The sequence below is a fragment of the Pristiophorus japonicus genome, unplaced genomic scaffold (genome assembly GCF_044704955.1).
Source record: "Pristiophorus japonicus isolate sPriJap1 unplaced genomic scaffold, sPriJap1.hap1 HAP1_SCAFFOLD_29, whole genome shotgun sequence".
Classification (NCBI taxonomy): Eukaryota; Metazoa; Chordata; class Chondrichthyes; family Pristiophoridae; genus Pristiophorus; species Pristiophorus japonicus.
The window spans coordinates 21,117,612-21,143,990 of NW_027252668.1; the positions used below are offsets into that span (position 1 = coordinate 21,117,612).

General features: G+C 43.8%; 1 non-coding gene across 1 annotated transcript; it reads right to left on the bottom strand.

The window, feature by feature from the left end:
* Positions 1–12,347: 12,347 nt before the first annotated feature.
* Positions 12,348–12,429, bottom strand: trnas-uga (transfer RNA serine (anticodon UGA)). Its single transcript has one exon. It is a non-coding gene; the product is annotated as a tRNA-Ser (tRNA).
* Positions 12,430–26,379: the final 13,950 nt, after the last annotated feature.

The following is a 26,379-nucleotide window of genomic DNA, read 5'->3' on the forward strand; positions in this document are numbered from 1 at the left end:
AAACGGAGCAGGCCATTTAGCCACTCAAGCCTGTTACATAAGAGCTGAAGGATGCTATTCATCCACTTGACTCAGTTGCACAGGTAAAGGATGAAGTTAAGAGTATGGTTGCACAGTGGTTATGTTACTGGTTTAGTAATTGAGAGCCATGTGTACACATCTAACAATGGCAGCTGTGGAATTTGGATTGTGTTCATTAAACACATCTGGAATTAAAATGCTGTTATCCTGTCCTTCCTCGTCAACTCTATCAGCATAATGTTCTATACCCTTCTCTCACGTATGCGTATCTCAATTTTCCTTGCCGCCATGCACCACTTCACAATCAACAAGCTCCCTGCTAAAACTACAGAATCAGTCGGGAGACTCTTATCAACAAAGGCAGACATTGATGCTGAGATTCAGCATCGCCTCCAGTGCGCCAGCGCAGCCTTCGGAAAAGACTGTTTGAAGACCAGGCGCTCAAATCTACCACCAAACTCATGGTTTATAGGGCTGTTGTAATACAAGCCGTTCTGTATGGGTCTGTGGCATGTACGATGTACAGAAGGCACCTCATGACGCTGGAGATATATCACCAACGATGTCTCCGCTAGGTTCTTCAAATGTCCTGGGAGTAGAGGCGCACCAACATCAGTATCCTCGAGCAGGCAAACATCCCCAGTATTGAAGCACTTACCATACTCGATCAGCATCGCTAAACAGGCCACATAGTACGCATGACAGATACGAGGCTGCCTAAGTAAATGCTTTCTGCAGAGCTCCTTCATGGTAACTGATCCAAAGGAGGACAGCATAAAGGGCACCCTCAAAGCCTGCCTGGTAAGGTGCGACATTACCATTGCCACTTAGGAGACCCTGGCCGCTGACCGACCGATGTGGAGAAAGCCCATCTGGGAGGGTGTTGAGCTCCTTTAGGTTCAACGCAAGGTGCATGAAGAGCCCAGGCGCAGGCAGCGGAAGGAGCGCGTGGCAAACCAGCCCGACCGTCCCCTTCCCCCGGCGAATGTCCATCCCCCCTGTAACAGGGTCTGTGGCTCTCGTATCGGAATGTTCAGCCATCAAAGGAATCACTTTGGTAGTGGAAGCAAGTCCTCCACGATTCCGAGGGACTGCCTATGCTGATGGGGGTGGGGGGGGGGAATTTTAGATTTCAGCAAAATAGACCAATAAATGTGTATAAATATGTCTGTGCTGTCAGTCCCGGATCATTCTGTGTCTCATGAAATGGATGTGCTGTTAGTCCCGTTTCATCTGTGTCAGTATAAAATGGATTTGCTGTCTGTCCAGGATCATTCTTTGCAAGTGTCTGCTTAAAAATAGTGCGATTACAGCTGTGAAGTCCGAATTTCTAAGGTGATATATTCGAAAGCAAAATTAGTTTCAATGCATAGTAGTGAACCCAGCTGAAAGCGCATCTGTTGAATAATTCAAAATGTATTTATTTTTTAGTAAAACCGTTTCTGTAATCATAGCTGTCGCCCTGAAAAAACTTCCAATTTTCTCCACAACAAAGTGACTAGCGACGGCTGCGGCCGCGTGGCCGAATGGATAAGGCATCCAACTTCAGTGTTAATCGTGATGTTGTCAGAAGATTGCAGGTTCGGGTTATGCCCCGGTTGTTTAACTCACGGGGCCAAACTTATTCTTTTGTGTTCCGAATCTCCCTTAAAAGCGACCATTTCTGACAGTTACTCACCTGAATTTATGGAAAAGCCTGCTAATCCTTTTGCTCACAGAGACTGATTCTATGTTTTCCACATTGTCGATCTGGGGGCACCCGTAAAGCATGCGATGAAAGGGTCGACCATTCGGCCCTTCGAGCCTGTTTTACCATTGAATCAATGAAATCACCTCCTATTCTTCTAAATTCTACAGAATATAGGCTAGTCTAGTCAACCTCTCCTCACAGGACAGAACATTGCGGTTTCGAGTCTGTTGAGGTCGGTTTGCACAGTGGCCTCCGACGTGGATAGGAACTGTTATTACCCCACCATTTCGAACAGTCTCTTACCTTACATAACGGACTTAGCGAAATTCCTTTTGGTCACCGAAGCTGACTGTCCGTTTTTCACATGGCGGATCGGGTGGACGGCCAGCACTAGTGGTGAAGAGAACTGTCGTGCACATTTTCTCTTTCAATGTCATTTAAAAAAAAATCTTTGTCAGTTAGCTCCAGACCAATGATCGGAAGGACGAAGTGCGGAAAAGTTCGATCTCTGTTCCACCTTCATACAAGAAGTGAAGAATTCCAATAGTCTCTGTTCATTTTAACAAGACGTGAACAATGCTGGGGCAGAGACCAGTGGTTTTAAGGAGATTTGCATTCAATACCTATTGCATATAAGTTTCAGTCAAATTCTAGGATGGTTCATCAGCATCAAAAGTTCAACACAATACATGAGCGCAACGGTTTACGCTGCCATCGCCTTCACCACCCGTCTACTGTCTAAGCCAACTCAGCCATTCAATCTGGTGCTGTTCGGCTCCAACCAGAAATACTGTGCGATAAAGGCCGCCTGACCTTCAAAGCTCTGCCCGTGCACCCAGATTGACAAAGTTCAAAAGGTAGAATCATAGAATCTGATTCTGTAAGGAAAACGCCTTCAGGAATGATGTAAGCTACCTCATCGAATGAAGCCTTTTTACTCTGAAGAGACAGCCTGGCCACAGCGGTTTGATTCCCAGCCATTACAGAATCCTGTACAGATCGACCACATTTGGCGTACTGTGTGCCAATCTGGTCGGCAAATTATTAAAAAACATGATATAATGGAAATGGAGAGGGTGAAGTGAGGCTTTACAAACCGGATACCTGAAATGCGAGGGAATTCTATCAGGAAAGGATAAACAGGCTGCGTCTCGTTTCGCTTGGAAAGAGAAGCCTGAGGGTGACCTAATAGACATCTGTAAGACATGAACGGGTTTGATCCGTTAAATGCACAGAGAGACAGTTTCAACATGTGGGGAGGACTGTCACTCGAGGCTATCAATATAAAATCGTCACCAAAAAAGCCAATAAAGAGTTCAGAAGAAACGTTTTTACCAGATATTGAGAATGTGGATAGCACTATCACAGGGATTTGTTGAAGCAAGTAGGATATAATAATTTAAGGGGCAGTTAGATAAGTATATGTGCAAGAAAGGAATAGAGCGTTATTCTGATGCGAGGATGTGCAGTGGACCATAAAGGCTGGTATCGACTTTGGGCCGAATGGCCTGCTCCTGCTCTTTATATCCTATGTAATCCTATGAATTCGACACACATGGTACCAATTCGCAGGACAGCTCCTTACACCTTCAGCACAAGAGAATGGGCACTGACTAAAATACAGTGCAGAGGATTTTTCAAGATTATTTGGAGATTGACGCTGGATTTAAGTGTATCGACATTCAGGCGAGTTCCTGTATGCTGAATGGAACACGAGTGTCAGTCATCAAGTCAGACACAGCGCCGCATACACCGGGAAACATTTACCTTCACTCAGTTGATTAGTCTTCACGTTGCTCATGTGAAGCTCTGAGATTTCGAAAATGTGGGGAAAACGGTGCAATTTCATAAGTTTATATTTTCTATATCTAAAAGCAAGCAAGACTCGTTTATTAATTAAATAAATGACATGAGCTGAGTGTAGCATGCTTGGTAGAAAAAGTTAAATTTGGGCATGAGCTTTAAGGTAAAAGTGCAATGAAAACAGACCCAGAGGCATGAAATATTCCACAAAAAAGCAACAAAGATGGGAATCGAGCCCACGCGTGCAGAGCACAATAGACAACAATGCATCGCCTTAATCAGCCGGCCACCTCGTCTCAGCTCCAAAGTGTGATCTGCCCTTCGGTTACCTGCTTTTGGCATCCAAACATAATTCCCCTGCGACAAAGTCCAGTTCACCCCTTGCATGGCCCGAGCATCCAGGTCGACAAAGTTGAAAGTCGACAATCAGCTTCTGCAGCAAAACACGTTCCGATAGTTCAGGTGAGAGACTATCAGAAATGTTCTGTTTTGAGACAGTTTCAGAACAGAATAGACAAGCAACTACCCGGTGAGTTAAACGGCCGCGACAGGACATGTTTAGCACCGAAGTCAGAAGCTTTATCCATTGAGCAACATCCCACTGCGGTCGCCAGAAAATGTGTTGTATTTGGAACATAATAACATAAAAATAGGAGCAGGAGTAGTCTATTTGGCCTTATTCGGCTATTCAGCAAGATGATGGCTGAACTGATAATGGAATCAGCTCCACTTCCTTGTCCGCACATCATAACCCCTTTCACACAATTATTGCTCAAAAAGCTTTCTATCTACGTTTTAAATATATTCAGACCTAGCCTCCACAGCGCTCTGGGGCATTGTCTTACAAAACTCTGAGAGAAGAAATGTTTCCTCATCTCAGTTTTAAATAGGCGGCCCCTTATTTTAAGACTCTGTCGCCTTGATTTAGTTTAACCTATGAGTGGAAATATCTTCTGTGCATCCATCTAGTCGAGCCCACTCATGATCCTATATGTTTCAATTAGATCACCTCGCATTTTTCGGAACTCCAACGTGTATTGGCCCAACCTACCAAACTTATATTCAAAGTCAACGCCTTCATCTCCGGAATGAACCTGGTGAACCTTCTCTGAGCAGCCTCTAATGCAATTAGAATCTTCCTTAAATACAGAGAACAAAACTGTAAACAGTGTTTCAAGTGGTGCTCTGTAAAGTTGTAGCAGGACTTCTCTGTTTTTATACTCTATCTCCCGTGTAATAAATGCCAACAAGTTATTTGCCTTCCTGATTACTTACTCTAACTGCATACTAAAGTTTTGCATTTAATGCACAAGGACGCCCAGGTCTCCTTGTATTGCACCACTTTGCAACGTTTCTCCATTTAATTTATACGCCCTGGAATTCCGTTTTGACCATCCCGCGGGCATTTCAGAGAAAAAATACGCACCTCGCTTCAGTTGCTGACCACGTTCGACTTTCCGATGCTGAGGCCTCCTTCAACTGCGATTCGCAGCACGTGCATGGCCTCGAGCTGGAGTCACATTGTTCTGGGCAGCCAAACATGTTAATTATCATAGTAATAGAAGTTCTGCAGGATCCTAAACTCGTATTACTATGATGGGGATAGAGCCCGAAAACCTCAAAACAAGATTAAAAAAATAAGTACACAATTTTCATTTAGATTAAAGTAATTAATATCGTAAAAAAATAATTTCCCGACTTTTTAACATTTTCTTTAATCAACTTACCGTTGTGGGGAGGGATTTTAATAATAAGAAAGCTTTTAATCAATTTATTTTTATTTATTTTTGTATTTTAAGAACACTTGCACTTTTAAAATTACGCTATGCGCATGCTTTTTCAGGTGCAAGATTCTTGAGGACATTTGGAAGAGTAAATATTGGAAATTTCCACTTACAAGTTTCCTGGCTCTAGAAATGCGGCTATCTGTCAAGCCAGAAACTGGCGCACTGGAATCCGGCATTTTCAATGCCTTCCCGGGTCCATTGAAAATCCGTACAGACTGGACAGGCCGGAATTTCATGGCCAATATCTGATTTTCTATTATTTCTGCAAAAATGGATAACCTCACATGTTCCCACATCATAACCCATCAGCCCAATTCTTGACTACTCACTTAGCCTGTCAGTAACCATTTGAAGATTTTTTTTGTGCTGCTCACAATTTGCTTTCCCACCCATTTTTGTATCATGAGCAAACCTGACGACATTACACTCGGTTCATTCATCCACGTCATTAATATAGATTTTAAATAGTTGTGGACCCAGCTCAAATCTCTACGGCGCCCCATTTGGTCATTGTTTCCCATCCGTTAAATGTTCAATTTATCGTGGATATCTGTTTTCTGTTAGTTAGCCAATCCTCTATCCATGCTAATATATTACAACCGACCCCGTGAGCGTTTGTCGTCTGCAGTAAACTCTTCTTATTGAATGCCTTCTGGAAATCCAAATGCACCACATACACTTGTTCCCCTTTATCCACACTGCTCGGTATATCCTCAAAGAATTCCAGCAAATTTGTCAAAAATGATTCCCTTTTCATAAAACCTTCTTTACTCTGCTTGATTCAATGATGCTTTTCCAAATCTCCTGCTACTGATTCATTAATAATGGACTCCAGCATTTTCCCAACGACAGATGTTAGGCTAACTGGTCTATAGTTTCCTGCCTTTTGTCTGCCTCATTTTTAAAAATTGGTGCCTTACATTCCCGGTTTTCCAATCCGCTGGGATGACTCCAGAATCGAGGGAATTTTATTAGATTACAAACAATGCATTCATTCTCTGTGCTGCCACTTCTCTTAAGACCCTAGGATATAAGCCATCAGGTCCAGGGGATTTGTCCGCCTTCAGTGCCATTATTTTACCTCGCACTACTTCATTTGCGATATTGATAGTATTAAGTTCCTCCTTCCATATAGCACGTGGATGTTTTTACTGACTTCTACCGTGAGAATTGATAGAAAGTATTTGTTCAAAATCTCTGCCATTTCCCTGTTCCCCATTATTAATTCCTCAGTCTCATCCTCCAGAAGACCAGCATTTACTTAAGAACTCTTTTCCTTTTTATGTACCTGTAGAACCTCTTACCATCTGTTTTTGTATTTCGTGCAAGCTAACATTCATAGTCTACCCTCTTTGAATCATATTTTTAGTCGTTCTTGGCTGGAATTTAAAAATGTCCCAATCCTCTGGTCTCACACGAGTGGGTGATTGGGGGAGCGTGACGGAACAGATGGCCTAAAAGTTGCTGTAAAATAATTCAGCACAATTTCAACTCAAATTACCTCGAAACAGAGCGCATTACAGCCGTCCCTGCACCTACTGATTCACTTTGAGCAGGGCTCGACCCTATTCGGAAGAAATTCGATTTCATTCCGAAAATAACGATTTAACGACCCAGCCATAGTAGCTAGCACATCGCATTGTTTAAACACCCACCGAATGAAGCAGCACGGACAACGCAACCCTTTTAAACAGACAAAGACTGATCCGAGACTGACAATACAACAACTTGATGTCACTGTATTATGCAATAGAACGTGGGATTAGCTGAATCGCTTTTGGTGGAAATTAAATTATGTACTCCCTGCTTGTCTCTGCTAATCAGTTCGTTGGTCAAGGGGTATGTTTGTCACTTCGATAGGAAAATAATGGAATCCTTACTAATGGAGAAAATAGAAGAACATCTAGAAAGCAAAAGTATATCAATGAATAATCGGCATGGATTGCAACAGGGACAGTCCTGCTGGACCAAACTCATATAATTTTGGAAGAGGTAATAGAGAGGGTAGACATTGATAATGCAATGAGTGTAATGTATCGAGATTTTGAAAACACATTCGCTATGATACCCAATAACAGCATGCTGAACAAGGTCAGGGGTTAAGTAGCAGAATGGAGAGCGAGCTATCTTCAAGACTGAAATCAGAGATTGGAGGTAAAAGGTGGGTGTTGCTGTTCCAAATGGATTAATGCTGTGACAACTTTGAGCACAATTTATATTAACGATTTTGACTTTGGAACAAAAAAACTAATTTACAAATTTTCCAATGATGCCACATTGGAGGAAATTTATACTGAGGTGGACTCCAACAAATTAAGGACAACATTGATAAACATGCAGAATGGGCAGAACATTGTTAACTAAGTTCCACACACATAAATGTGAGGCATTCCATTTTGGACGGAAGTATATGGAGGTCACTTATTAGTTGGCGCAACGACTCTAGGTGGGGTAGAGGAACAATAGGATTATGGAGTACAACTACACAAATCACTAAAATTGTGACAGAGTTCAGCAAGGCAAAATAAAGGATCTAAGCAGTGGAGGTTATTTCTAGTGGTATAGAATTGCAAAGTAGGAAGGTTATGCGAAACCTGTATTGAACCTCGGTTAGACCACATTTACAGTACTGCATGCAGTTCTGGTCATCCGATTATAAAGATGATATAGAGGCACTTGTGAGGGTGCAGGGATGATTTACATGGATGATACCAGAAATGGGAGGTTATTCATAGGAGAAAATAATGAACAAGCTCTGTCTCTTTTCTCTTGAAGATTGATCTTTGGGAGTGATTTAATAAATGTATTTAAAATTATGAAAGATTTTGATAGAGTGGATAGAGAGGGAATGTTTTCACTTGTGGGGAAGAGCATAACTGGAGGTCATCAATATAAGATAGTCAACAAGAAATACAGAAATCAAATAGGGAATTCAGACGGAACTTCTTTCTGCAAAGAGTGATGAGAATGTGGAAATCAAAAGCGCAGGTGTGTTTCAAGCGAATAGTATGGATACATTTAAGGAGAGGCAATACAAGTATATGAGGTAGAAAGGGATAGATGACTATGCTGATAGATTTAAATCAGGAAAGTCTCGAGAAGATTCCAGTGGAACATAAACGCTGGCATGGTCGGATGTGGCAGAGAGACAGGATACGCTACGCTGTCCTTTTAGCCTATATAATTCCGTTATCTGCAGCATTATGCATTGGATTCAATTACAAGCTCTCTTGGTATAGGTAGGATTATCTGGGTCACTGTAAGAACTTTCCGTTTCTGTGTAGTAGTTTCTGGATCTATTTAGGTGCTGTCTGGGTCTTTGTTGCAGGGGCCTGTGTCAGGTTTTGAGCTGACTGTGTATGTCTAAGTAATGTCCCGGTTTGCGTAGGAGCGTCGGGATTTGTGTTGCAGCTCCATATATCAGGTTGGAGCTGACTGAATCTGTGCAAGAGCTGTCTCTGTTTTGGAATGTGTCGGTCTGTGGTTGCTCTCACTGGGTCAGTGTGGGTCTGTATTGGAATTTTTGATTCAGTGCCGGTGCTGTCTTCATCTTTAAATGAGGTGTCTGGGTCTCCGTTGCGAGCTGTCTGGCTCGGTGTAGAGCAGTTTGTTCCTTTCTCGGAACAGTCAGCGCCCGTGTAAGAACTGCTTATGTCTGTGCAGTAACTCTCGCGTCTGTTTCCATGCTGCCTGGTCCAGTTTAGAGCTGTCGAGGTCTTTGTCGGAGGGAATTAATCTGTCCAGGAGATCCCTATAACTCTGAAAGGAGCTGTATGGGTCTGTGTAGGAAAGTTTGTGCCTGTGCTGTTGATACCTGCTTCAGTGTAGCAACTGCCTGGTTCTGTATAGGAGCTGCCTGCTTTCACGTAGGAAATGTCAGTGTCTCTTTCGGAACTCTCTGGAAATGAGCTGGTTGATGAGGACATGAGGACATGTTTGCCCATGTGTAGGGGACGCTGGGTCTTTGAAAGGAACTGTCTGTGTCTGTAGACAAGCATTTTGTTGCTGTTCATGAGGTTTGCCTGCCTCCACAGGAGTGTGTGGATCTGTGCAGTAATATCTGGCTCTGTGTAGGATCAGTACACCTCTGTGCGGGAGTTGCTTGGGTCTGTTTAGTCGCTGTCTGGGTCGGTGTTGGAAGAGACTGGATCGGAGAAGGTAGAGTCTGGGACAGTGTAGGAATGTCCTGAAGCTGTGAAGGTAGTTTCTGGGACTGTGAAGGTGCAGTCTAAGTCTGTGTTGCAGCTGTCTGTATCTGTGAAGTCTAATCTGGGTCTGTGATCGAACATAGAAACTTAGAAATCCACAGCGCTGACGGAGGCCACATCAGCGCATAATATCCATGCCGGCCGACAAAAAGCCACAAGGCTCTTTGATCAACAACCCTGAAAATGACATATGAACCCGGGAAGATTGACAATGGCGGTAAGATAAAGAACACACAGCAGAATAAGTCCGCCCCACACAATGGCTACACCCCTTGCACCGAAATATTGTACACTCCACCCCAACCAGAGCCATGTGAACTCATGGGAGAAGCAAAAAAGAGAAAAAAAACCAGGCTGATTGTGGGAAAAAAAATCTGTGAAATTTCCTCTACATCTAGGCCATCGAAATTAGACTAGGAGATACCTTGGCCGTATTGAGTTCCCTGCAATGCTTACCATCATATCTGAGCCAGCGAACAAGAGGTGACACAGTCTAATCCCACTTACCATGTCTCGGTCCGTAACTCCTCAGGTTACAGCAAGGATATTATACTTGACTGTATAAAGCATTGGGTAAGCCGTAGCTGGAGTACTGTGTGCAGTTCTGGTCACCACATTTAAAACAAATTATGTGATTGCTCTGGAAATGGAACTGAGGAGCTTTACAAAAAAAAAATGCCTGGACTGGAGAATTCTGGTGAAGAGGAAATATTGGAAATGTGAGTCTGTAGTCTTTGTAACAGAGGAGGCGGAGCGGGGACGATAATGAGGTGCATACCTTTATGAGAGGCGAGATAGAGTTGGTAGGAAGGACCTTTTTCCCTTTGCAGAGTGGTCAGCAACCTGGGGAAATAGGTTTAAAGTAATTGGGGGGTGGACCACTTCCCGTTTCTCGGGAGCTTCCAATCAAAAAGAGTTGGCATTAATGATGAGATCCAACACTGCCTCCAGTGCGGCAGTGCAACCTTCGGCCGCCTGTGGAACAGAGTGTTTGAAGATCAGTCCCTCAAATCTTTGACCAAGGTCATGGTCTACAATGCCGTAGTAATTCCCGCCCTCCTGCAAGTTTCAGAGACGTGGACCATGTAAAGTAAACACCTCAAGTCGCTTTAGAAATACCACCAGCGATGCCTCCGCAAGATCCTGCAAATCCCCTGGGAGGACAGACGCACAAACATTCGCTTCCTCGTCCAGGACAACATCCCCAGCATTGAAGCACTTATCACAATTGATCAGCTCCGCTGGGCAGGCCACATGACAGACACGAGACTGCCAAAGCAAGCGCTCTTCTCGGAACTATGGCAAGTGAGCCAAAGGCGGGCTGAGGAAACGTTACAAGGACATGCTCAAAGCCTCCCTGATAAATTGTGAGACATCGCCACTGACTCCTGGGAGTCCTTGGCCATAGATTGCGCTCAGTGGAGGAAGTGCTTTCTGGAGTGAGCTTCGCTCCTTGAGTATCTTCGCCGAGAGCTTGCATTAAGCAAACGCAGGCAGCGGAAGGAGCGTGCGGCAAACCAGGCTCCCAGCCCGTCCTTTCCCTCAACGAATATCTGTCCGACTTGTGACAGAGACTGTGGTTCTCGTATTGGATAGTACAGCCACCTATGAACACATGCTAAGATTGGAAGAAAGTCTTACTCGATTCACTGCTTCGAGAGACTGCTTATGATGAAGATTTAGGAGGAGAGTTCGACGAGCTATGAGGGTAAATATCTTTACCCAGGGCATCGTGGTAGTCCGGAATTCACTGCCTGAATGGATGGTAGCGGCAGGTATCCTCAGACATTTTTAAAATATTTGGATGCCACTTAAAGTGCTGGGAAGTGGGAATTAGGCTGGAAAGCTCTTGGTCGGCATGCACGGACACGATTGGCTGAAATGGCCTCCTTCCATGCGGTACATTTTTGAATTTCCGACATTACAACAGTGATCAGACATTAAAAGTTATTAATTTGCTCTGAACCACTTTGGGAAGTGCTGTCGGAATTATAGCATTTTAACTTAAACGTGTCCGAAAAAAATACATAGCGTTAAGGCGGGCTAGCTCAGTTGTTGAGGGCGTGGTGCTAATAACACCAAATTCGCGGGTTCGAAACCATTACGGATTATTTATTTTATTTTTGGTGATGCGGTTGGGCTGCAAGTATTTTAGAGCAGCTTTAACATTCAGCAACAATACTCAAACTGGACCCATAATACATTGAAGTAATGCTGCAAAACATTAGCTCTGCCGAGAGCTGATGGCCCTGCGGAGCGTTTCCAGCATTTAATGATCAATTCCATATCCTCCGGGGCTTTGTGACTTCTCGTATTTCAATCAGTGAAAGGCGCACTACCGCTGATTGGTTTGCAGTGCAAAGTATGGAACTGATCAAAATACAAATCCGCTGTGTAATCCCTCATTCTCATCATTAGTCTGCTGCAAACTGCAGGGGCCACATCGCTTGATGAATGAGGCATCTCACTTTGATGCAAACGCTGATGTTATCAGCCAATTGCAGCGTCAAACGCTGCCACGGTTATTTTGTCACATCTTGTTCAACTTTTTAAAATGAAACCAAGTTCGCACTCATTAACTGAAGGTGATTTCCTCCCAAACAATGCAGGTTTCTTTATTAAAATGAATTTTTTCAAGCTGTGTATATTTCTCACTGATTTTTGAAGATAGTGTCCAACAAACCATCAATCACTAATTAATATCGATAAATTGTGTGCGGTTCCAGTTCCACAACAGCTTCACGTCAATCAATCTAATAAAGAGCAGTGGAGGGAATTGTAATCAGATTCCCGTGTTATCCACAGGGAGTCGATTAAAAACGAAGGTATCCGCAGAATCGCTGCCAGCAGGGTTCGAAACTGCAAAGGGAAACCCCATTAAATGTCAAGTCCAACGCCTTAACCACTCGGCCATTGCAGCTACACAATAGAGCTGTTTTCATAATTCCAATGGTCTGTGCAAATTATCAGAGAGTCTGCCTGGATGCTTGCCCTGTTGCATCTCCCAAACGATGTGAAAATTAAATCGTAGAATCATAGAATCTCACAGCAAAGAAGGAAACATTTTGGTCACAACTGAAAGGATTTACATTTCGAGATAAACTGAAAGGATTGGGCATCTTCTTTCTAGAAACACAAGGGAGATATTTTTTTGAACATTATGAAGGTATTTGATCGGGTTGATTTGGAGAAAATGTTTGCTATTGTGCTGGAGTTGAGAACGGGAGTTCACCGCTAAATTCAGTAGGCAATTCAAGAGTAACTTATTTAGCAAAAAGTGCTTAGGATGTGGAAGATGCTACACGAGCAGTAGTTGCAGCGAATGGCACAGATACATTTTCGAGGGAACTAACTTAGCACATGACTGAGAAAGCAATGGAACAATATGCTGACAGGCTCAGGTGAAGTAGGGTAGTGTGGAGCGATAACTCCAGCAACACCAGTTAGGAACAATTGTATCTTTCTGAGGTGCAAACCCTATATAACGTCATGTAACACACATTTAAACAACAACAACAACGTATATATAATTAGCGCCTTGAAATTAGCGAAACATTCAAGGCACTTCACAAGAATATTATGGGAGACAAATTTGACACTGAGCCGCTAAATACAAATTAGCTCAGGTGACTAAAAGTTTGGTAAACCAGGTATGGTTGATAATGATGGAGACAAATGTACACTGCAGGAAGATATCAAAGAACTGGTCAGCAGTTAAATGGAATTCAACCCGGAGAAGTGTGAGATAATGCATTTGGCGAGTGCTTATAGTGAAGCGAATAAACATTAAATGTTAAGCCACTGATAAGTGTCGAGTGGCAAATGACTTTGGAGTGCATGTCCACAGAATCCTCGACGGTATCAGAGCACTTAGATAAGATGCTTGGGAAGGATAGACAGAAAGGAAAAGGAGGCGGGGTGCCGTTGCTGGTTGAAGAAGAAATTGATGCAATAGTAAGGAGGGACATTAGCTTGGATGATGTAGAAGCGGTATGGGTGGAGCTACGGAATACCAAGTGATAGACAACGCGAGTGGGAGTTTGTATACAGAAAGCCAAAGATTAGTAGTGAGATTGGGGACAGCATCAAACATGAAATAAGGGATGTGTGCAATAAAAGTACAGCTGTTATCATGGGCGACTTTAATCTACACATTGATTGGGCTAACCAGACTGGTAGCACTGCGGTGGAGCACGATTTCCTGTCGTATATTAGGGATGGTTTTCTCAACAATATGTGGATGAACCAACGAGAGAGCTGGACATCCGAGACTGGGTGATGTGTAATGAGAAGGGACTAATTGCCAATCTTGTTCTGCGAGGCCACTTGGTCAAGAGTGACCATATAATGGTAGAATTCTTTACTAAGATGGAGAGTGACACAGTTAATTCAGAAACTCGTGACCTGAACGTAAGGAAATTTAATTTCGACGGTATGAGGTGTAAATTGGCTCGAATAGACTGGCAAAGCATACTTAAAGGGTTGACCGTGGATCGGCAACATTTATACATACCACATGGATGAAATTCAACAATTGTACATCCCTGTCTGGAGCAAATATAAAACGGGGAAGCAGGCTCAACCATGGTTAACAAGGGAAATTAAGGATAGTGCTAAATCCAAAGAAGAGGCATATACATTTGACCAGAAAAGCAGAAAACCGGAGGACTGGGAGAAATTTAGAATTCAGCAGAGGAGGACTAAGGGTTTAATTAAGAGGGGGGAAATAGAATACGAGATGAAGCTTGCCACAAACATAAAAAATGACTGGAAAGCTTCTCTAAATATGTGAAGCGAAAAATATTAGTGGAGACAAACGTAGGTCCCTAGCAGTCGGATTCAGGTGAATTTGTAATGGGGAATAAAGAAAAGGCAGACTAATGGAACACATACTTTGGTTCTGTCTTCAAGAAGGAAGGCACAAATACCTTCCAGATGGAATGGGGGACCGAGGGTCGAGTGAGAAGGAGGAATTGAAGGATATCCTTATTAGTTGGGAAATTGTGCTCGGGAAATTGATGGGATTGAAGGTCGATAGACTGCATCCCAGAGTACTTAAGGAAGTGGCCCTAGAAATAGTGGATGCATTCGTGATAATTTTCCTGCAGTCTATCTACTCTAACTTAGTTCCCATGGACTGCAGGGTAGATAATGTAACACCACTTTTTAAAAAAGAGAGAGCGAGAAAATGGGTAAATATAGATCGGTTAGCCTGACATCAGTAGTAGGTAAATATTGGAATCAATCATTAAGGATGAAATGGCAGCGCATTTGGAAAGCAGTGACAGGGTCTGTCCAAGCCAGCTGGATTTATAAAGGGAAAATCATGCTTGACGAATCTTTTCGAATTTTCTGAGGAAGTAACTAGCAGAGTGGACAAGGGAGAGCCAGTGGATGTGGTGTATTTGGACCTTCAGAAAGCTTTTGACAAGTTCCAACACAAGAGATTGGTGTGCAAAATAAAAGCACATGGTATTGGAGGTAATGTACTAACGTGGATAGAGTACTGGTTGCCAGACAGGAAGCAGAGAGTCGAGAAAAACGGATCTTTTTCAGAATGGCGGGTAGTGACGAATGGAGTGCTGCCGGGCTCAGTGCAGAGACCGCAGCTCTTCACAGTATACATTAATGATTTAGATGAAGGAATTGAGAGTAATATCTCCAGATTTGCAGATGAAACTAATTTGAGTGGTGGTGTGAGCAATGAAGAGGACGCTAAGAAGCTGGAGGCTGACATGGAAAGGTTCGATCAGTGGGCAAATACATGGCAGATGCAATATAATGTTGAAAAATGTGAGGTTATCCTTTTTGGTGGCAAAACCACGAAGCCAGAATATTATCTGATTGGCGGCAGATTAGGAAAAGGGGAGGTGCAACGACACCTGGGTGTCATGGTTCATCAGTCATTGACAGTTGGCATGCAGGTAATGCAGCCGGTGAAGAAGGCGAATGGTATGTTGGCCTTCATAGCTAGGGGATTTGAGTGCAGGAGCAGGGTGGTCTTACTGCAGTTGTACAGGGACTTGGTGAAACCTCACCTGGAATATTGTGTTCCGTTTTGGTCTCCTACACTGAGGATGGACGTTCTTGGTATTGAGGGAGTGCAGTGAAGGTTCATCAGAGTGATTCCAGGGATGGCTGCACTGACATATAAGGAGAGACTGGATCAACTGAGCCTTTTTCCACTGGAGGTTAGAAGGATGAGAGGGAATCTCTTAGAAAGGTATAAGATTCTGATGGGACTGACAAGTTAGATGCGGAAAGAACGTTCAAGATGTTGAGAATGTCCAGAACCAGGGTACACAGTCTTAGGATAAGGGGTAGGCCATTTAGGACTGAAATGGGGAGAAACTTCTTCACTGAGAGAGTTGTTAACTTGTGGAATTCCCTGCCGCAGAGAGTTGTTGATGCAAATTAATTTCATATATTCAAGAGGGAGCTGGGTATGGCCCATTACGGCTAAAGGCATCAAGGGGTATGGAAATAAACAGGAAAGGAGTACTGATGGAATGATCAGCCATGATCTTATTGGGTGGTGGTGCAGGCTCGAAGTGTCGAATAGCGTACTGCTGCAACTATTTTCTATGTTTCTATTTTAAGAAGCAACACAGAATATTTGCCTTCATTAGATGAGGGATAGAATATAAGCTCGGGAAAGTTATGCTTCAAATGTGTAAAACTCTAGTTAGGCCACAGCTCGAGTATTGCATGCTGTTCTGGTCACCGCATTACAGGAAAGATCTGACTGAACTCGTAGATTTAGGCGGATGTGAATTTAGCTCTGAGTAAATATTGCATAGGCTGGGTTTGTTTTCATTGGAACATAGGTGGCTAAGGGGAGGTCCGTATGGAGGTCAATAAAATTATGTTTGACCTAGATAAAGTGAATAGAAATGATCTATTCCCCTTAGCAGATTGGTCAATAACCAGGCGGCTTAGATTTAAAGTAAGTGGTTGGAGGTTATACGGGATTTGAGGTGCAATGTTTTCACCCAGGGATGGTGAGGGTCTGGAACTCACTCCTTTAAATAATTGAGAGGCAGAAGTCTTAACCACTTTTAAAAGTCCTTGATTGTGCACTTTAATTCCTGTAACCTAAAAGACTACGGACCAAGAGCTGGAAAGTGGCATTAGTCTGGATAGCTCGGAATTTAGTGGGAATTTAGGTCATATCTGGTGTTTCCTCGGCCGCTCAGACCATTTTGCAGCAAATCAATAATTTAGAGAAGGGAAACTGCGGCCCCTGCAATTCCTGTTATACAAGTGGCTCCAATCCCATCCACTTTTCCACTGAGTTCTCTTTGCAGCCTGAATTTGTTACACATGGAGCAGGAGCAAGCCATCGAGCCTGCTACAGAAGGACACTAGAATTCCATTAGCCCCTCGAGCCAGTTGCAAAGACAAGATGAAGCCATTCAGATATTTGGGCTTTTTATTCAAGAATTATAGAACGCCATTCGGCCGTTCGTACCTGCTGCATAGATGACGAGGAGGCACACGTTTCAGTTACATAGAATTAGGAGGAAGCCATTCAGCCGCACCGCACTGTTGCACAGGGAAATGAGGAGGCCATTAATGCCTCAAATCTGATCCTTAAGAGAGGCAGACGCCGATCAGTTCCTTGAGCTTGGTCTACAAGAGGAGTATAAGTCCATTTAGATCCTAGAACATAGAAACATAGAAAACGGGAGCAGTAGTAGTCCATTCGGCCCTTCGAGTCTGCACCGCCATTTAATATGATCATTCCTAATCCTCTATCTCAACACCATATTTCTGCTTTTTCCACATATCACTTGATACCTTTTGTGTCTAGAAATTCATCTCCTTCTTAAATATATTCTGTGACTTGACCTTCTCAGCCTTCTGTGGTTGCGAATATCACAGCTGCACCACTCTCTGATTGAAATAAAATATCCTCTTCTACTTCCTAAATTTCCTACCCCCTATCCTGAGACTGTGACCCCTTGTTATAACCTTGCCAATCAGGTGAATCAACTTCCCCGCATCCAGTCTATTCAACCGTGTCAGAATTGTATACGTTTCAATGAGATCCTCTCTCATTCTTCTAAACTCTACTGAATACAGGCCTAGTCGACCCAATCTCTCCTCATACGACAGTCATGCAATCCGAATAATCCGTCTGGTGAACCTTCGCTGCACTCCCTCTATGGCAAGTATATCCTTCCTTGGGTATCGAAACCAAAACTGCACACAGTACTACAAGTGCGGTCTCACCAAGGCCCTGAATAAATGTATTAACACATCGTTGCTCCTTTACTCAAATCCTCTTGAAATGAAGGCCAACATACCATCTGCCTTCCGAAATGATTTGTGCACCTGCAAGTATGCTTTCAAATGACTGTTTTACATGGACACCCAGGTCGCTCTGCCCATCGACTCTGTTTCCTGTCCGTTAACCAATTTTCAATCCATGCTAGTAAATTACCCCCAATCCTATATGCTTTAATTTTGCCCACTACACCTGACGTGGGACTTTATCAGAGGCCTTCTGAAACTCGAAATACACGATATCCAATGGTTCTCCATTATCTTTTCTATCAGTTGCATCTTCAAAAAATACCAGTAGGTTTGTCAAACATGATTTTCTTTTCATGAATTAATGTTCACTTTGTCTAATCCCTTTGATATTATCTAAGTTATAACATCCTTTACTATAGACTCTAGCATTTTCCCTCCAACTGATGTTAGGCGAACATGGCTGCAGTTCCTTGTTTTCTGTTTCGTTCCATTTTCAAACAGTGGTGTTACATTTGCCACCGTGCAATCTGCATGAACTGTTCCATAATGTATAGATTTTTGGAAGTTTTCAACCAGTGCATGCTCTATTTTAATTGCCACATCTTTTCCGCCTCTGGGATGCAGATCATAACGCCCTGGGGATTTATCGGCCTTCATTCACATTAGTTTCCTCTGCACAATTGTCTTCCTAATAATAATTTCCTTCAATTCCACTTGCTCACTAGATCTTTGGTTCAGACGCATTTCTTGGATGTTATTTGTGTCCTCCTCCGTGAACAGAGAACCGAAGTATTTACTTAATTGTCCTACCATTTCCTTGTTCCACATGATAAATTCTCCTCTTTCTCTCTGTAAAGGACCTACATTTGTCTTCATTAATCTTTTCCTTTTTACGAATTTGTAGAATTTACTGCAGTCGGTTTTTTATGTTCCGTGCAAATTCACTCTTATACCTTATTTCTCGTCTTTTAATCAATCTCTTGGCACATTTTGCTGAATTCTAAATTGTTCCCTATCCTCAGGCTTGCTACTTTTTCTGGCAATGTTGTATAACTCTTCTTTAAATCTAACACTATACTTAATTTATTTTTTTACCATGGTTGGCATGTATCCTTTTTTGAGTTTTTACACCAGAAAGGAAAGTATAACTGTCGCAATTCATGCATTCGTTCCTGAAATGTTAGCCATTGCTCACCCACCAAAATAACGTTTATTGACTCTTCCCAATCTATCATAGCCAATTCATTCCCCATACATTCGTAGTTTCCTTTGCTTAGATTTAGGACCAATGATTCAGATTAGACTACTTAACTTTCCATTTAATAATGAATTCAATCATGTTATTATCGCTCTTCCCGAAAGGACCCCGGACAACAAGATTGTTAATTAACCCCTTCTCATTAAACAAGGCGCAATCTACGATACTCTGTTCCCAAGTAGTCTCCGCAAAATACTGGGCTGAAAAAACATCTCGTACAAACGCCAGAAATTCAACGGCCACATTATTATTGCTGTAAAATCCTGTCCCTGCAGTACAGTCTCACACGAGGCACATGCTGAAATCAAGGTCACTCAGGACCTGCTCCTTTATCACACAGCTCTAGAATGAACACATGCCTGAGACCTGTCTTTATATACCTGTGTGGAACAGGTATATCCAGTGTCTCCTGTCAGTCCACCACGGTAGTAAGGTAAGCTTGTGGTTACAGGTCATATCTGGTTACAGTCATGTATAGCATGGTAAGATACAGTTATGTACAGTAGTATGAGATACATGACATCACCCTCCACCAAGGTCTCATTGTCTTTTTAGGTTCAGTCTCTCAGGTGGTCTATGCTCTTGCGTGGTTCAGTTGTTTGCCTTGGTGCCTGTTTTTCTTTCGGTGTGATTGCTGGTATCTCGCCTGGGCTGCCTGTTTCATTTAGTATGATTTTTGCTGTCTCGCCTGGGTTGTCTGTTTGGATTGCACTTTACTCAGGTTGTTCCGTCTGTCTGTCCACCAGGTGTGATGTGAGTTCCATATTGTAGTCTGCCTCTAGTTCAGCAGTGTTGTGTGGTGAATCTACTTTTGACTTGGTCTACATGCCTCCGGCATGTGTGGCCATTGTCCATTTGTACAACAAGTAGCCTGTTTCCTTCCTTTCCTGTTACTGTCCCTGAAAGCCATTTGCGACCCCTGCCCTAGTTTAGCACAAACACTTTGTCCCCTATCTCATTCCACCTCCCCCTCACATTTCGGTCATGGTACTCAGTTTGCTTGTGGCGCTTTGCCTCAACAATTTCTTGCATGTCTGGGAGGATTATTGAGAGCCGTGTTTTTAAGGTCTATGTCATCAATAGTTGCGAGGGGAGGACTCCAGTCAATGAATGTGGACGACATCTGTGTGCCAGCAGCAGTTGTGACAGGCAGTCCTGCAGCGTGCGACCTTGGATTTCGAGCATGCCTTGTTCAATGATTTGCAGTGCTCTTTTTGCCTGGTCGTTGGAGGCCGGCTTGAATGGTGCCGTCTTAGTGTGGTTTATGCCGTGGTGACTTAAGAAATCTTGTAATTCTGCACTGGTGAAGCACGGACCAGGAATTCTGTGCGTTGCAAACATGATTCCAAGGCTCTCCGCAGTGGTGGAGGTGGAGCTCGAGTTTAAAATGGTGCATTTGATCCACTTTGAAAATGCATCTACAACTACGAGGAACATTTTGCCCATGAATGGGTCAGCATAGTCTACGTGCACCCGCGACCATGGTTTCATGGGACAGGGCCAGGGGCTCAGGGGGGCTTCCCTGGCGGCATTACTGAGTAGGGCATAAATGGTGCACCGTCGCATGCAGAGCTCCAAATCCACGTCAATTCCAGGCCACCAGGCATGGGATCTGCCTATGGCCTTCATGAGAATGATCCCCGGGTTCTCGCGGTGGAGATCCCGGACAAATGACACTCTGCTGCCCCACATCAGGCAGTCTGCTTCTAGGGACAGCTCATGCATGCGCCTATGGAAAGGTTGATCTCATCGGAGTAGGAATAGCGAGCCTCTGCCCAGTCACCAGTTAAGACATATCTTTTCACTAAGGATAACGTATGGTCGCTGGTCATTCAGGCTCTGATTTGACAAGACGTCATTGGCGAACCTAGGACTCAAAGGCTTTGATTGCCATGACTCTCTCACTGTCCTGTTCGTCAGACACTTCCGTGGTCGCCAATGGTAGCCTGCTAAGCGTGTCGGCACAGTTGTCAGTGCCTGGTCTGTGCCTTATGTTGTCGTCGTAAGACGCCAGCTTGAGTGCCACACTGTTGAATGCGCGCTGAGACATTGGCGATAATTGCCTTGCTCTTGGATAGCAGGGACGTGAGGGGCTTGTGGTCGGTCTCTAACGTGAACTTGGTCCCGGAATGGTATTGGTGCATCTTTTTGGCACTGTACACGCACGCAAGCGCCTCCTTCTCCACCATTCCATACCCGCGCTCCGCCCCCGAAAGTGACCTGGATACATAAGCTATGAATTGTAATTTGCCCGCACGATTGACATTTTGTAAAACGCACCCGACCACGTACGCTGACGCATAACATGTGAGAACTAGTTTTTTACCTGGATCAAAGAAAGCCAAAATACTGATGGAACACAGAAGGTTGTGTGCCTTATTGAAGGCACGTTCCAAGGCGTCCCCCCAAAACCAATCGCACCCCTCTCTGAGCAGCACGTGGAAATGTCCCAGTAGTGTGCTTAAGTTCTGCATAAAGTTCCCAAAGTAATTGAGCATCCCGAGAAAGGCGCGCAGTTCTGAGACATTCTGGGGCCTTCGGTTTTGGACTCTGATGGGCGGATTCCATCAGCGGAAATCCTTCTGCCGAAAAATTCAAACTCAGGTGCGAGAGACAGGCACTTGGATTTCTTAACTCTTAGGCCGACCCGATCCAACCACTTTAGTACTTCCTCCAAATTGCGGAGATAGGAGTCGGTGTCACTGCCCGTGATAAGTATGTCGTCTTGAAGTACAACCATCCCCGAGATGGACTTAAGCAGGCTCTTTATGTTGCGCTGGAATATAGCAGCTGCCGACCTGATGCCGAATGGGCATTGATTGTTCTTGAAAATGCCTCGATTAGTGTTGATGGTGGTGAGTAGCTGAGACTCTTCGGTCAGTTCTTGCGTCATATACGCAGATATGAGATCTAGTATTGAGAAAAGTTATCCTCCAGCCAATGTGGCAAATAGGTCTTCCGCTCAGTGCAGTCGGTATTGGTCCTGTAGGGAGATTATGTTTATGGTAGATTTGTAATCCCCACAGATTCGGACAGATCCATCAGGCTTCATGACTGGGACGATGGGACTTGCCCTGTTGCTAAATTCCACGGGTGAGATAATGCCTTCCCGCAGAAGCCTGTCCAGTTCATGTTCAATCTTTTCCCTCATTACATCGGGCACAGCTCTAGCCTTGTGATGGACCGTTCGAGCATCTTGTGTGATATAGATTTTGACTTTAGCCCCTTTGAAGGTGCCCACACCAGGCTGAAAGATATGTTCAAATCGACTTAGAACTGTTGAGCAGGTGGTTCGTTCCTCTGACGACATGGCGTGAACATCATCCCATTTCAAATTTAGATTTGCCAGCCAGCTTCTCCCCAGCAGTGCTGGGGGGTCTCCGGGGACAATCCACAGGGGAAGTCGGTTCACTGTCCCTTTGTGTGTGACTGAGAGCATGGCGCTGCCAAGGACTGGGAAGATTTCTTTGGTATAGGTCCTTAGTTTGGTGTCGGCCCTTGTGAGATTTGGTCTGTTGCTTTTGTTTGGCCACAGCTGTTCAAATTATTGAACGCTCATGAGAGATTGACTCGCTCCCGTATCCATCTCCACTTTGACGGTTATCCCGTTGAGTAGGACTCTCATTATTATTGGAGGCATCTTGTTGTAAGAACAGTGGCCATTGATCTTATTGACCCACTGTACCTCGGTGTCCGGGTACTGTCCCCACAATCTTCTGGTTAGCTTTCCGACCTCACCGGTTTGTATACCAGCTGAGCTGCTGTTTTTCTGCACATGCGGGCCAGATGTCTTGTATAGTTGCAGTTTCTGCAAACGGCATGCTGAAATCGACACCCCCTTGATGAGTAACTTCCCCCACATCTCCAGCACAGACCGCTTCCATTATTTCCAAAGGATGAGCTGCATCTGGCTGATCTCTTTTGAGCTTCTCTCAGTTTGTAGTTGATTGCTCGCACTGTGGGTTGATGAGGTTTGAACGGCCATTCATGTGGCCCTTGATGGCATCTGCCTGCTGTTAAGGGCCTGCTCTCCTGCCTTTGTCTGTGTGTGGGGGTAGCAGCTTGTTTCACGATGTGAACCCTTTGTTCCGATGTTTCGTGAGTTGTCATACCCGCAGTGTCGATCAATCTCGTTTCTTCTTCTCCTGCCAAGAATGTCTGTGCAACCAGGGCTGCTGCCTCTTGGGTCAAGTTCTTGGTTTCTATGAGCTTCCGGAATATGTCTGCATGGCCTATTCCTTCAATAAAAATTTTTCTCAGTACTTCTCTCCTTCGTTCATCGGAGAACTCACATAAGTTAGCCAACCTCCGCCACAAAGTCGGGCATGCTCTGGCCCACACAGCGTCTGTAGTTGTAGAACTTGTGTCTGGTCATGTGAAAGCTACTCGCTGGCTTCAGGTGGTCTCTTACCAGTGTGCTCAACTTCTCAAACAACTTGTTTGCTGGTTTCTCGGGTGCCAGAAGGTCCTTCATTAAGGCATATGTTTTTGTGCCACAGCTGGTCAAGAGATTGCTCTTCTTTTGTCTGCCTTATCGTCGCCTAACCAGTCTTTGCTTACAATGCTTTGCTGGAGTGTTTCTATAAAGTCCTCCCAATTATCTCCAGCATTGTATTTTTAATCTGAGCCGTTGGTCGCCATTCTATGGATTCTGTAATCCCGTAACTCGTCGCCACTGTAAAGTCCTGTCCCTGCTGTACAGACTCATACGAGGCAAATGCTGAAGTCAAGGTCACTCAGGACCTGCACCTTCATTAAACAGCTCTCGAATGCACAATTGCCTGAGATCTGTCTTTATATAACTGTGTGGAACAGGTATATACATTGTCTCCTGCAAGTGCACCCCTGGTGGCAATGTAAGCTTGTGGTTACAGGTCATATCTGGTTACAGTCATGCATAGCATGGTAAGATACAGTTACTTAGAGTTGTGTGAGATACATGACAATTACTTTAATCTATATGTAGTTTAAAGTCACCTTCGATTGTGGTAGTACCCTTGTTACATGGAGCTCTAATTTCCTGTAAATGCTTTCCCCTACACTACCACAACTGTTTGGAGGCCTATCGACAACTCCTAACAATCTTCTCTGGTCCTCCGTTCTACTTAGCGCCAGCCAGATTGATTCTACACCTTGTTTTTCTGAGCGGAATAGCTTTCTCATTATTGCGCTGATTTCATCCTTTACTAACAACGGCACACAACCCGCTCTTCCTTTTTGCCTGTCCTTCCTAAATACCGGATATCATTTGATATTCAGTTCCCAACCGTGGTCATCGTGCAACCATATATGTAATTGCAACGATATTGTATCCACTTACATCTATTTGCGCTGCGAATTCTTCCACCTTAATGCAGATGCTTCGTCCATTCAGATACAATGCTTTTGGATTTGTCTTTTCAAAATTATTAGAAATCGCAACATTATTTTGTTCTATAGCCTTATTTATATTATCGTTTTTTTCTTATCAGGATCATATTTTTTAGTGCACTCTTTTGTTTGAATACACTGTCCCTTCGTGACATAATGTGGTTACAATAAAATAACCAATTCCTGGCATTGCTTAATTTTTTTTTCTCTTTAGCATTCTAGATTGCTCTGCACTGCGACCGTCCTCCGCATGCGCCCACCCCCACACCGCTCTCCTCTTAATAGAACATGTTACATACGATTAGGACGAGGCATTTCAGACCCACCGACCTGTTATACAGTAACAGATGGAGACTAATCAACCCCTCGAACCTGTTACATAGGACGTGGGGGATGACATTCCGTCCCTCAACCTGTTGCACAGGAACAGCCTAAGTCATTCAGCACCTCTAGCACATTACACAGGCTGAGGCCAATCATAATAGAATAATGGTTGTGGCAGTGGACAAGTAATCCAGTGAGAGAAAATCATAGCCGACTAAGAGGGTAGCGCAATTTAAATTCAATTAAATACATCTGTAAGTTTAAAAGTATTAGTAATGTTGACCATTGACGCAATACACGCATCTCGCACGAAAGTCTCCTTTCGTGAAGGTAATCTGCCATCCTTACTCGTCTGGGCCCAAATGTGACTTTGATCAAGAGCAACGTGGTTGACTCTTAACTGCCCTGTGAAAAGGCCGAGCGAGAAACTCAGTTGCATAACATGGCTAACCATCACCTTCACAATGGCAATTAGAGAAGGCAACAAAGCTGCCCTTGCTATCATTGTCCATATGTTTGAATACATGAAAGAAATAATAGGATCCCTAGATTGTTACACAGGTAAAAGAAAAACTGCAAGACAGGTCAGAGAATGTAGAATCAGGAGACAACTAGATAAATGCATCGCTAACTGGCTTCAAGACAGGAGGGGTAAAAGTTAGCTTTTCATAATGGCACTAGGTGGGTAGTGCTGTTCCACAAGGATCGGGTGCTGGGACAACAGTTGTTTACAATTTACATTAAAGACTTAGACCTCGTAATCAAACACACAATTTCTCAATTTGTGGATGATGCCAAATTAGTTGGTTATTCAATATGGAGAATGACTGCAACAAATTCGGTCGATCGAAGGTGTTGCATAGATGACGAGAAGGCAATGCAAACTAACGAACCTGTTGCACAGAAAGAGTAGGAGGCAATTGAGACTCTCCAGGCTGTTACAACAATAACAGGATCTGGCCATTAATTCCTTGCTAGCGATGTCAACATGCTTGAATGAATAAAATAAAAAAATAGTTTGTTACATGGGCGTAAGAAAAGCTGAAAAGTGGGATAAGATGGGATACCTATTTGTCGGACGGTGCAGACACGATGTGCGAAGTAGCCTCCTTCCGTGCTGAAAAGTTCCATGAGTCTATGACAAAACATGCCTTTCAAACAGAAACATGATGATTCGGGTCTGACAGAGCATTCATTTTCGACAGCAGAAATTAATCCAGTTGTGATGAAAGTTCATCGACCTGAAACGTTCACTCTGTTTCTCTCACCACAGATTCTGCCTCGTCTGCTGTGTGTTTCCAGATTGTTCTGTTTTAGCTCAGATGACGCATCAACACTATTTTACGTTGGTATTGATGCAAAATGTGGCGGCTCTGTGGCGCAATGGATAGCATATTAGATTTCGAGTCCATGGCATATTAAACATTTAAAGTGTGTTGGTTCGACTCTCACCAGAGTCAGGATTTGGGCTGTTCAGTGAATTTTGCTGCAAAGCAACACTTCAGAGAAGGCAAACTGCGGTACCTGCACTTTCTGTTGCAGAAGTGGCTCCAGTCCTTCCAATTATCAGCTGAGTATTTTGCACAGTAACTGATGCAAGCAATCGAGCCTGTTACATCGGGACAGGTGGAGGCCACTGAGTCCCTTAATCCCTCAAAC